This window comes from Petaurus breviceps, unplaced genomic scaffold (genome assembly GCF_028583685.1).
Source record: "Petaurus breviceps papuanus isolate PSGF00001 unplaced genomic scaffold, PetGlider_PUasm1.0 90383, whole genome shotgun sequence".
Lineage (NCBI taxonomy): Eukaryota > Metazoa > Chordata > Mammalia > Diprotodontia > Petauridae > Petaurus > Petaurus breviceps.
The window spans coordinates 144,474-157,274 of NW_027187234.1; positions in this window are offsets into that span (position 1 = coordinate 144,474).

Here is a 12,801-nt window from a genome sequence, read left to right on the forward strand (position 1 = left end):
GGATATGCAAGGACAAAGAATGAAACAATCTCTCTTCACAAGGAGCTAATACAAAGCCATCCTTTATAGAATTAGACAAAATTATGAGATAATTCAGTTGGAAGAATAAAAGGTTAAAAATATCAAGTGACCATTTTTTTTAAAAAGGCAGAAATTCTTGGTGTTATGAGATTTGAAACTATTCAAAATATTTCAAAGCAATAATTACAAAAACTAACTAGTACTGGATAAAAAAATTCATCCAACTGTTCCAGGAAATGATTTGGAATTATCTATAAAAGTCTGCTAAATTGTTCGGAGATTTTACTACAGGATTCTATCTGAAGGAAGTCATTGACATTGAGAAAACAAAACCTATTAAAAAAAAAGTTCAAGGAAGCATTATAATAATAAAAAGTTGTAAATAAAATATCTAACAATTGGGGAACTGGGAGTTTGTTGCCAAGTATTATTATGTCAAAACAAAGAACCTATAATTTTAAAATTAATTTTTAAAAATCCCATCTCCTAAAAAAGTTAGAAAGCCTTTGTCCAAATTCCAAGGTCACTACTAGGGTCTTCATCAGCTGATACTCGGCAGGCTCAGTCAATATTCAATCATGGAAGCTGGTGGTGTTATTTTTGAGGTATTGTTGCCTCTTTCATATATTTTAATTTTGGTGGCCTTACTCAGCACCCAAACTCATTTTGATGACAGCCTCCCCTGGAGATACCAGAACAAACGATGAGTCCCTGTTGTAGATCTCTAACGCAAGGGCTGCACTTTCAATTGAGTTTGGAGTAGTTCTATCCCAAACTCTTTGTGTGTATGTGTATATGAGTGTACATGTATGCCTTTATCCAGTTTAGATAATAGTGAGGTTATCAGATGCCTGCTTCTCAATGACTGTATGCCATTCTTCTTGTCTACCCCATTTATGGGAAAGGGCAGTTCCTGCTGCTTCTGTCTCATTTCTTCCCCAGTATTCTTTTTCTCCCTCCCTCTTCTGGCTTTTCTTTAAATCAACAAAACAGAACAAAACCACAACTAGTACCTATGTTTGTCTTATCTAACTCTGTGACCTTAGAAAAATATTAGGATTCTGACAATACATTTGTCTCTTTTCTCTTTACTAGAATGTAAATACTTCATAATCATTTATCCCCTTCTAATCTCTTAAATGTATTTACTTTTTAAAATTTCTTTGGACTCCCATGTTTTCATTTCATGATTGCTCCTCAGCTTTGGTCTTTTCATCAGGAATGCTTGAAAGGCTTCTATTTTATTAAAAAGCTTCATTTTTTTTCCCCTTAGAGGATTAAACTCTGTTTTGCAGGGTAAGTTTCTCTTGAGATTGTAAGCTTTTTAAAAAATCTTTAGCCTTCTGAAATACTGTATTTCAGATTTTCTTTCCTATATAGCAGTTCCTACTAAGTTTTACAAGATCCTGTACTAAGATTCTTAGTACTTGAACTCTTTCCTTTGGGCAATCTGTTGTATTTTTACTTTAACCTGGAAATTCTGCATTCTGGCTATGACATTCCTGGGTGTTTTCACTTCAGAGTTTCAGGAAGTTTTACACACACACACACACAGACTCACACACACACACACACACGTTCTATTTTCACTTTGTTCCTTGGTTCTAATAAGTTGGGCAGTCTTTTTTCTATTTCTGGAAATTGGGTAAACACGTTTTTTGCTTGGTCATGGTTTTCAGGGCATCCAGTGATTCTGAAGTTATTTCTTGTGGACCTGTTTTCCAAGTCAATTGTTTTTGATAGGAGATAGTTTATTTTTCCTAATTTTTTCTAACTATTGACTTGGTTGTAATATTCCTTGTTATTTCATAGTCATTGAGTTCAATTTGTTCCATTTTACTTCTTTAGGAGTCTGCTACATTTGTTTTCCACCTTTTGTTCCAAATCAGTTATTCTCCTTTCAATTTTTCTCCCCAAACTCTCATTTCATTTACAAATTTATTTTTAAACTCTTGCTTCATTTCTTCTTCCCATTATCATAATCCTTGTGGCCAAGCCATTTTTTTCCTATAAGGCCCTGCTTCTAGTTGTGGGGTTGCTCTCTTCTGAGAGATCGAGCAGGTCCAATTTCCCTGTGCAATAACTTGTGGGGTCTAGTTCTTTCCCTGGCTCCTGTTCTGACAAACCAGGGCTGGGATCTGGCTTTAGGCCCTTGATTACTAGAGTTCACACTGGCTGGCTTTAGACCAGTCAGGCAGCCAGCTGGTGCAGTGCACAGAACCCTGGGACTGGTGTCAGAAAGACAAAAGTTCAAATCCAGACACTTACTATCTGGGTGACCCTGGGCAAATCACTCAACCTCTATCTCCCTCAGTTTCCTCATCTGTAAAGTGGGGATTATCATAATAATTGATTATGATTGATTGTGATATGATTGATTATGATAATAACTCTCCCTGCCCCACAGAGTTGTTGTTATGATCAAATGAAATAATATTTGTAAAGCCCTTAGCCCAGTCTCTGGCACATAGTAGATGTTTGATAAATGTTTTATTTCCTTCATTTGTGGGAGAGCACACTGGCTTCCCTGGTGTGAATCCTTTACCTGTCTTTGCCAATTGTGTGCAGTTCTTGACTGGATGGAGGCACTTATTCCTGTTTCTTTGTTTTTCTTTATGAGCAATCTTACTGAGAATTTTATGGGATTTTCTACATATTGGGAGATGTAGGCTTCTCTACAATTTTTCATGCTTCTATATTCACTGGAAATCCCAGGGTCTGTACTTTTAGGAAAGGAACTGTATTTTGTCTTTTGAACCCCACCATTATATCCTTAGCCAGTATCCAGGGCTGGTATCTGAATCTGCTTGGCCCTGAGCTGGACTCTTGAGTCCCCACAATCAGATGTTGTTCCTTGGTTTTACTCCTCGCCTCCAGACATGCAGTTGGCATGTATTCCAGTCATTTGGAGTTCCTGATGAAACTCTGGTCCTGAGCTCTGAACATTATTTTATCAAGGTGAACTTAATAGGGCAAACCCTATTAAGACACCCTGACACTAGCCAGCAAGTGTAATAAATATTTATGATGTACCTACTGTGCTCAAGGTTCTATGCTAGATGTTGAGGATAGAAAGACAGATGCAATGTAGGTCCTGCTCCTAAGGAATTTATAACCTAATAAAAGAAAAGCAAAACATAAAAATAAAAAATAAGTACAAAGGAGAGATACAGGTAAAAGTGCTATGAAAAAATTGGGGACAGAAAAATCATTTTCACTTGGGGAGGTCAAGGAAGGCTTTATGGAGGAGGTGTCACATAAGTTGGATCTTGAAGGAAGGAGTGGATTTAAGCAGATGGTAATGGCAGAAGAGAAACTATTCGAGGCACAGAGGATGCTGTGAACAAAGACATAAAAACAAAGACATAAAGAAAGGGCAAAAAACAAGTTTCCCAAAGTATCCAAAGATGTATGCAAAAGTGGAATGAGCTGCTTAGCAAACACTGTTGTTATTGTTGTTGAGTTATTTCAGTTGGGTGACTTTTCAGGATCCCATTTGGGGTTTTCTCAGCAAGGTTACTAGAATGGTTTCTCATTTCCTTCTCCAGCCCATTTTACAGATGAGAAACTGAGGCAAACAGTGTTAAGTGACTTGCCCAGGATTATGCAGCGAGCAAAGTGCCCAGGGTTGGATTTGATCTCTGAAGATGAATTTCCCTGATTCCAAGCCCAGTGCTCCATCCTCTGTGCTACCCTAAGGAAACAATGAGCTCCTTCTTAACACATTTTCAAGTAAAGTCTGAATGACTCTTCATCTACAGTCTTGTAGAGCTTATTTCCATTCAGATATAAGCTGGACAAGATGGTCTTTGACATCCATTCCAGTTGGGAAAATCGGTGATTTTTTAAGAACAGAGAAATGGAGAGTAGTCCAGTTTGTCTGGAACATAGAACATATGAGAGAGTGGAATTTTATGAGGTTTCACCAGTGTTGGAGTCAGATTGTGGAGGATGAGGAGTTTATACTTTACTTAAAGGCAAAGGAGAACCACCGCAGGAAGTTGTATAAAGTGGGTGACATGCTCAAAGGGCAGGTTAGGAAGATTATTTGGGAAGAATCATGGAAGGGGGATTAGACAGGGGTTAGAATGGAGGCAAAGAGACTAGTTAGGAAAATAATTGAACTGAAAAGACAAAAAAAATCGGAGAGGAGGGTTTAAATTAGTGTGGTTTCAGTGGGAGGATAAAGGAGATAGTGTGGATATGAAAGTGATAGGACTTGTCAACTTGTTGGATTGTGGGGGCGGGAGGGAGGGAGAACATACTCGCCCACTTATTTGGTTCTTGACCCAAGCCTCCTTCCCATGCAATGAATCAAGCCCTATGAATGAACTACAATAAAGTACCATTCTTGGTCTGTGACCCTGGCCTGGGCTGCTCCTGGCCTTTCTGCCCTTTGGTAGTCCCTCCCCCTCCCCCTTTCTTTTCCACAGAGAAATCTCAGAATCAGAAATGTAAAATATATTGTTCCTTTCTTATGTAGACATTTTAATTTTTTAATCAAAGAAAATATACCTTCTTTCTTTCTCATGTATGAGTGCACACACACACACTCACACACACAAACACACTTAGGCACTTCCTCCTTTCCAACCTCCCCAACTGAGAAAGATAAATAAAACTCCCATTATAAACATGTATAGTCAAGCAAAATAAATTCTCCCATTAGCCATATCCATAAAAAAAGTCTCAATTTTCACTCTTATGTGGACATTTTATTTACTGAAAAAGACAAGAAAAAGACATTTTGTCTGAAATACAGACAAAAGCAGCTTAAGGAGAAATACAGACTGTGCTGAGAGAAAAGCTGTCTTTCAGATAAAAGTTTTGAAAGGATCTATAAGATCTCATAGGTCAAAGTTCTGATTAATGTATTATTTCCCAGAATCTTATTTAAATATAACTATTTTCAGGACTTTGACAGTTACTACCGAGAAACTTCAGTTCAAAGACTTGTTTTGACAACGAGATGGATAATAGATAGAGAGCTTGACTGCCTGCCTTAGACATCTTCTAGCTGTGCAGCCCTGGATAAGTAACTTGGCCTCCCTCAGCCTCATAATAGCATCTACTTTACAGAGTTGTGAGAATCAGATAAAATAATATATGTAAAGCACTTTGGAAACTTAAAGCACTCCATAAATGGATATTATTATTTTGGGACTATAGGACTGTTTATATTAACTACTTCTGTCATGAATGACAAAAGTTTAGATTTTAGATTTCACAACCTCAGTTAGATGGATCATTGCACACAAGAAAGTCCTGTTTTAGGCATTAGAAGCCAGATCAGAAAAAAGTCCTGCTGTTTGAAAGAGTTTGATTGAAGGAAAGGACAATGCTTTGCTATGAATGAAGAGCAAGAAGGGGAAAAGGCTGCCTTGCTCTAAAGAACCACCAACACCTTGGAAGAAGGACACTCCTGGAGGCCTGTTCTACATTGCTTTTTATTGCCCTCTCTGGCTTGAGAGGAGAAAACACTTCAAAGTTTATAGCAGGCAAAACCTGCATAGTTTTTCAGATTCCAACATTAAAGGGAAGAGCTTTTCACTGAGAGAATATCACACAGCCTCAGCACCTAACTAAGAGAACAAAACTTGGAAGCCCTGTGTGCCTCAGACTTCAGACTGCTTTTAGCTAAAAGCTGAGAGTAGCAGAAAAGCAGCTTCATCCAGCAAGAGAGAGAAGAGGTTTGGAAAAGCAGTCTTACCCCGCAGATGAGGCACGGCATATACTCTGTTCTAAAGAAACTAGAGACACCCAGGCCTGAAGTCCAGAGCGATGAGTTACCCTGGGCACATGGGTTTCCCTATTCATTTGACTCACTGTTTTGCTTCTATAAATTGGCGTCCCCAAAGAAACTGTGTAAATTGGTGGGATAACTGATGGAGAGTAATGGGTGGACTGATATGTTTTGAGTATTGCTACTTTTGTCTTCCACAGAGTATGTGTTATATTACAATTATTCTTGCTTTTGCTTTTTTGTTTAGCTATTGTTTCATATTTAAGAGTTAATGCTGTCATTGTGATCAATTTGTATAAATGGGAAGAACACTGGTAGGGGCTCATGATCTACAGTTTTGAGAGTATATGTGTGATTTTTTTCCCTCCATACACATGCATACAAGCACTAAAATTATCCTCCCCATACTTGAATCTTTAGAGGAAGTTATAGCATTGTAGTGGCCCATGGTCAATCTACCTACCTATCTTGCAGGATTGTTGTGAGGATCAAATGAGATAATCTTTGTGAAGTGCTTAGCACTGTGCCCAGTACTGTATGTGTAACTGTGTTGGAGTAAATGAGCTACCCCATAGAGAGAGAAAGAGGTGTGGGTGACACATTGGGAACCATGAGCTCTATATCTGCAATTAAAAGATGATCTATTTCATCCATACCTTAATTGAGGTCTACTCTATAATAAAACTAATAAGTGATCAGATAGCTTTTGCTTGAAGATCTCCAATGAGGAGAAATCCACTACCGGGTCAGGCAGCCCATTCCACTTTTGTGCAGCTTTCATTGTTGGGAAATTTTGCCTTAAATCACATCTAAATTTGCTTCTGAAGCTTCTACACGTTGCTCCTAGTTCTGACCCCTGGAGTTAAGCAGAACTAGTCAAATCCCTCTTCCATATGATGCACATTTTAAGTACTTGAAGGTAGCTCTCATCTCTTTCCTTCCCTTACTTAAGTCCTCTTTTCTAGACTAAACATCCCTGCTTCCTTCAAGTGACCTTCATATGGCATGATCTCAAGACCCTTCACCATTTGATTGCTTCTAGATAATTTATAGATTATTAATGACCTTAAAATGTGGTGTCCAAAACACATGGTGTCCATAATGCTCCAGATGTGATCTGAACAGGAAGAATACAAATACTATTAATTTATTTATTTGCTGGTTTTGTAAGGTCATGGCAATTATGAAGTCATGAGTTAAATTTCTGAGTGGTTAGTGATTTGAGCAAAGGAATAAACAATCCTCCACCCCAGTCACAGGTGGTGTCCCTCAAACCTAGTTCAAAACTACTATTATGCCTCCCATCATACAAATGCTAGTCATGAGGGACCTTTAGTTAGAGAGTGGGAATGGCTTCATGTTCTCCCCCTCCCTATTGCTGGCATTCAGCTCTGAACCTACATGCTACTGACTATGGTTCAGGATTAAGCCCAAAATAAAAATTCATATTCATGATTTAAAATATATTCTAAATAAGACTTTTCAAGCTTTGGTTTTATAAAAGCTATAATCTTTAAATTGGGTGTGTAATCTGTGAACTCATATCTTAGAAGGTTGTTTTTCTTCTGCTCTTGTGTGAGCACCAAATGAATAGCCAATCAATTAGCAAGATAAATTTTTACTAAGATGGTGTGTCTTTGTGATGCCAAAATAGTCAATTGATTTAATCAAATCAATGAGAAAAAATTCAGCTGACTATTTGATGAATTGACTGGTCAATGCATTAAAAAAGGGTTAATTTTTTATTTCATCTTCTCTGTCAAACCATGCTGTACTCATCCTTCAGTGACCAGCTCAAGAACCACCTCCCTCAAGCAGTCTTTCATGACTAATTCTACCCCCGCAAAGATATCTCCCATCTCTGAATCCCTATAGCAATTACCCATGGGTTGCTATTTAGTACTAAATTGCATACTGTCCTCAGATATCTAAGTGGCACAGTGGATACAGTGATGGGTCTGAAGTCAGAAACACTTGAGTTCAACTCTGGCCTTAGGCACTTAACAGCTGTGTGACCCTTGACAAGCCACTTAACCTCTGTTTCCTCAACTGTAAAGTGGGGATAATAACAGTACCTATCTTGCAGGATTGTTGTAAGGATCAAATGAGATAATATTTATAAAGTGCTTAGCACTGTGCCTGGTGCTATATCAATGTTTATTCTCTTCCCCTTCTAATTGTTCTCTGGCTATTTCCAGTACATATGTCTAATCTCCTTGAATCTTTGAACTCCAAAGCAGCAATCACAACATCTTTTCCTCCTTGATCCTGCAATGGTATAGCTCAGAACAAAGGTAGACACACAGGGGGCTTGGTGGAGACCAGATGAAATGGATAGACAGTATGATATAGACAGGAAACCTTCCTAGACTTGGAGTCAGAGGAACTAAGTTTGAATTCCAGCTTTGGCATTCACTAGCTGTGTGACTTTTGGGAAGGTCTCTCTGTTTCTAATTTTCCTCATTTGTACATTGGGGACCATTATACATGTACCACCTACTTCTTAAGGTTGTTATGAGGAAAGTACCTTGTAAACCTGTTATAAAAATGTGAGTTCTATTATTATGAAAGATGATTCGTTTATCTCACTTAGAAAGTAAAGGCTTTCAAACATATTTTCCTCCTCTTCTATCTTTGGTTATTTCATCTGAGGGTGGGGAGGTAATGAAGCTATCAGATAACCTAACGGACATCTTAAGAAGAATATCTTTTCCCCTAACACAAAACGTAGACCACCAATCAGAAAAATGGAGGATAGTGATGAGGTATATATAACATACATATAATGTACAAATAGCTATAATATGCTTGATAAAGTGCATTAGAGAGGAGTAAACATGTGAAATGTGAAAGGGAAGGTAGCAAAAGGGGGAAATTAGGAAAGGCATATGAAGGAGGTGGCATTTGAAAAAGGGGAAATGTAAATTACTGACAAAAGGGGAAAGTGCAGGCTTTGTGAAGGAAGTAGCATTTGAGAAGGGTTTTAAAGCTCAGGTAGTAATTCAACAGGTGAAATGGGGGGGGGATGTGGACATCACATGATTACAGAACTGTGGGGGTGGAAAGGCATGTCTGGAGGACAAAGCATAGTTTGTATTGGCTGTAATGTAGCATGTTCAGAGAGGGAAGTATTATAAGATAAGGTCAGAAAGGTAAGGTTTTGTAAGACTACATCAGCCTTGGATGCCAGGGAAAGGAGTCTGAACTTTACTCGGTAGGCAACAGAGAATTATTGAAGGGTTTTAAGTGGAAGTATGACAAGAAAAAATTTTACTCATAATAAAGATTATTCTAGCAGCAGTCTGCAGGTGGAATGGGGGGGGCAGGGAGTGGAGGCGGGTAAATGAAGAAGCTTTTGCAATAGTTCATGTGGTTGGTAATGAGCAACTTTGGGGAGGCAATGGGAACAAAAAGAAGAGAGACTTGAGAGAGAAAGAGTGAAGTATAATTGACTTTCTAATAATCAAAGCTATCCAACATGAATGAGCTGCTTTAATGGATGGTGAGTTCCACATCACTGGAATCAAAGTCACATAACATTAGGGCTGGGATGAATTTTAGAGACCACCTAGTACAACTCTCTTATCTCACACATGTGGAAACTGAGGCTTTGAGAAGCCAAGCTCATGCAGCTAGTAAGTGTCCAAGCAGGGGACTGTTATAGAGGAGTGGCAGTTTGGATCAGATGCTTTCAGACTCTGGGATTTTAGGATGCTATGAGACACTTCTCCCAAGAAGGTATTGACCTCACTGATCCAGGCCCTGCCTGGGAAGTTCTACCTGTTGTCATCTTGGAGAGCGAAGAAAAGGACAAGCTCTTATTAAATGTTCACTATGTGATAGACACTGTGCTAAGCGCTTTACAAATGTTATCTTATTTGGTTCTCACAATGACTCTGGGAAGTAGATGATATTATTTTCCTCATTACAGCTAAAGAAACTGAGCCAGACAGAGGACAAGTGACTTGCCCAGGATTACCCAGATAGAAAGAGTCTGAGTCCAAATTTGAACTCAGATCTTCCTTACTCCAGGCCCAGTGCTCTATCTACAGCACCACCTAGAGACCACTAGGGAGATGGTTGGTGTTCCAGGACAACTTCTCATTGGTTGGGGAGAGCTAATCAATGATGGTAATGGGGGATGCTCAACAAACAAACCTAGAAGAAGAGAGTCAAAAACATCACAAAGTTCCAAGGGAAAATGCAGCTCGGGCACAAAGTTTAATCAGAATTACTAGAAGAAGGGTGGAGCCAAGAAGATGGAATAGCAGGAAGTAGTATAAGAAACTTTCACACCAGCACTAAAAAAAAAAACCAGAAACAAAAAACAACCCTCCACCAAATAGATCTAGAAAATGCACCAGACCGTATCCTTTTAAGGAAATCCAAGAAAAAGTCACAGTGAGTCATTTTTCTAGCCCAGGTTGGTGTAGGAGGACAAAGAGAGAAGTCTGAGAACACTGAAGATGGGACCTGGCTGGGAGCAAGTGGTACATGGAACCCACCAATGCCAAGGGAGAGCTTGTGAACCAGGGGGAAGGGGGCCCCAGATCTGTACTGGGCACTGCCATAGGGAGAGATCATAAGCAGCAGTTTAGTTGCCCTCTACTCAGTTCTGTGTCACAGATCTGGTCTCGGGCCCTAGGCAGTAAGTATACTTGCAGAGGAGCAAGTCCAGAAACAAGCAGCAGCAGCTGTGGTTCAAACCCCCAGAAGCAACGTGGAGTATCCACCAAGCAAGAACCCAGTCAAGTCTGAAGTCTACCTGGACAAAAATCCCAAACCAAACGGGAGCCTTTAACTCTGACCAGCTGAGTCCAGCAATAGTATTTTTGCTCAGACCCAAACCCAGATTAGAAAATTTCAGGACCCATATCAAAAAGGCAGCAATGAGATTTTGCCCTTGATCAGATCACTTTGGGAGCACTGAAAGATTATATATTCTGAGCCTGAACTGTACCTGAGATCCTAGAATAACACAACCCTCAATACTTCAAGAAAGCAGCAATGGAACCAGTCCAGACATTCCCTATAGAAGTGCACAGAGCCTGGCCCTAATATCAAGTCTAAAGTCAGGAAGTAGGAGGGAAAAATGACAAAAACAAAAAACAAAACAAAACAAAAAATAACCCCACCATTAAAAACCTATTATGGTGATAGGGACATTCAATACATAAACCCAGAAGAAGAGAATGACTCCAAAATGTCTACAAAGCCTCGAAGAAAAACACACCCTGGGCACAAATTCAACCAGAATTCCTGTAAGAGATGAAAAGAGTTTTTAAAAAAGATAAGAAAAGAAAAATGTTTTTGTCAAAGAAATGAGAATGCTAAAGGAAAACATCGAGGAGAAGGAGCCGTGGAAGGTCTGAAGAGGGATGAAAAGTCTGGGAAAATCCAATGTTGTGACTGGTATAGGGAATTAATTAAGGAAGTATAAAGGGATTGCCCAGTCAGAGTGAGGTCCTAGTTTAGATTGTGTAAAGTGAACTCAGCATGGTTTTGTGATTTTCTCAAACTTTGACAGAAGTGCAGGGGTAGAAGCAAAGAAAGCAGATAGCAAGAGAACCCCCAAGGCTGAGGCTTCACCTGGCAAGATCTTTGATACAATAAGGGGGCAAGGGACTATAAAGAAGGAGACAGTATAGAGCTAAACTGGATAAACAAAGGGTCAAGATGGGGAAGGGAGAAGTATAGCTAATTTAATGGTAAAGGCCTAAGAAAGAACTGAGACATCAAAGGATCGGAGGTTCATGATAAGGAAAAGTTTGGGGTTTGTAATGCAGAAGGAGAGGTAGAATGATAACAGCTTATGATCATGGAAGTGGTGAATTTATGGGTGATCAATAAGTGAGGCTAGAGTGTTTGAGAGAGTATCAAATATGTACATTCAATTCAATAAACATTTATCAAATGCCTACTACATACCAGATACTGTGAAGCTCTGGGGATATAGATGAGAAAAAGAACAAGAACACCTGCCTTCAAGGAGCTTACAATCTAACAGAAGGAGGCAACACACAGAAAGAAGTTGGGGGGAGGCAGAACAACAGCAGAGGATGCTGACTGTCTGGGGGCAATCTTGATTTGTAGAGTTAAAACCAAGCAGAGCTGCAGATGGAAAGCGGAGTAAGCAGAAAGTCCAATTTCAACCCTCTATAAAGGAAAACTTTGGGAGTTTAGTGCTCTACCCTCCAAACCTCCAATCATAGGAAGAGGAGGCTGAGGGAGGTGGGAAGACTGGGTTAGCAGCAGTCCCATAGCACAAAGCAGAAGTTGGGGAGGGGTGACTGAACCAGACACTCTCTCCTCCGACCATACTGCTGTCCATGGGTCTGGTCAGTTTTGTACTCTTTCTGTCCAACTATCTTTCACATAAAAGGAAGCGAACACAACAAACCACAGGACAAAATCATTACTGCCCATTCTAACCATTTACAGTTTTTTTCAGAAGGGGATATACTCAGAGCGGCTAGGTGGCACAGTGAATAGAGCACTGGCCCTAGAGTCAAGAGGACTTGAGTTCAAATCCAGACTCAGACATTTAACACTTAGCTGTGTGACCTTGGGCAAGTCACTTAACCCCATTGCCCTGCCTTTCCCCCTCCAAAAAGAAAAAAAAAAGAAGTGGACATACATTCAGTGTCCCTAAGTCTCTACTATAGGGAAGATATCTTATGTATCTCAGTTATGAAAATATATTGACAAATAGTGTAAAAAAAACCAACTCTTTCATGATTCAGAGCAAAATATGGATTACTGATAATTCTATTTTCAGTGATAATGCTTCTATTGATCACCACTACCATCCACTGTATGTCATAGTTAGAAGGGTCCTTAAAAGCCATTTCATACAACAGTTTCACTGTGTGAAGCTGTGGTTCTCAAAGTGTGGTCCAGGGACCCCTGGAGGTCTCCAAGATTCTTTTAGGGAGTCCATGTGGTCAAAATTATTTTAATAACAATACTATAGTGCTTAATTTCTAATATAGTAAATATTGTTAGGTACAAACCACATAAACAAAAGCTCTTTCCAG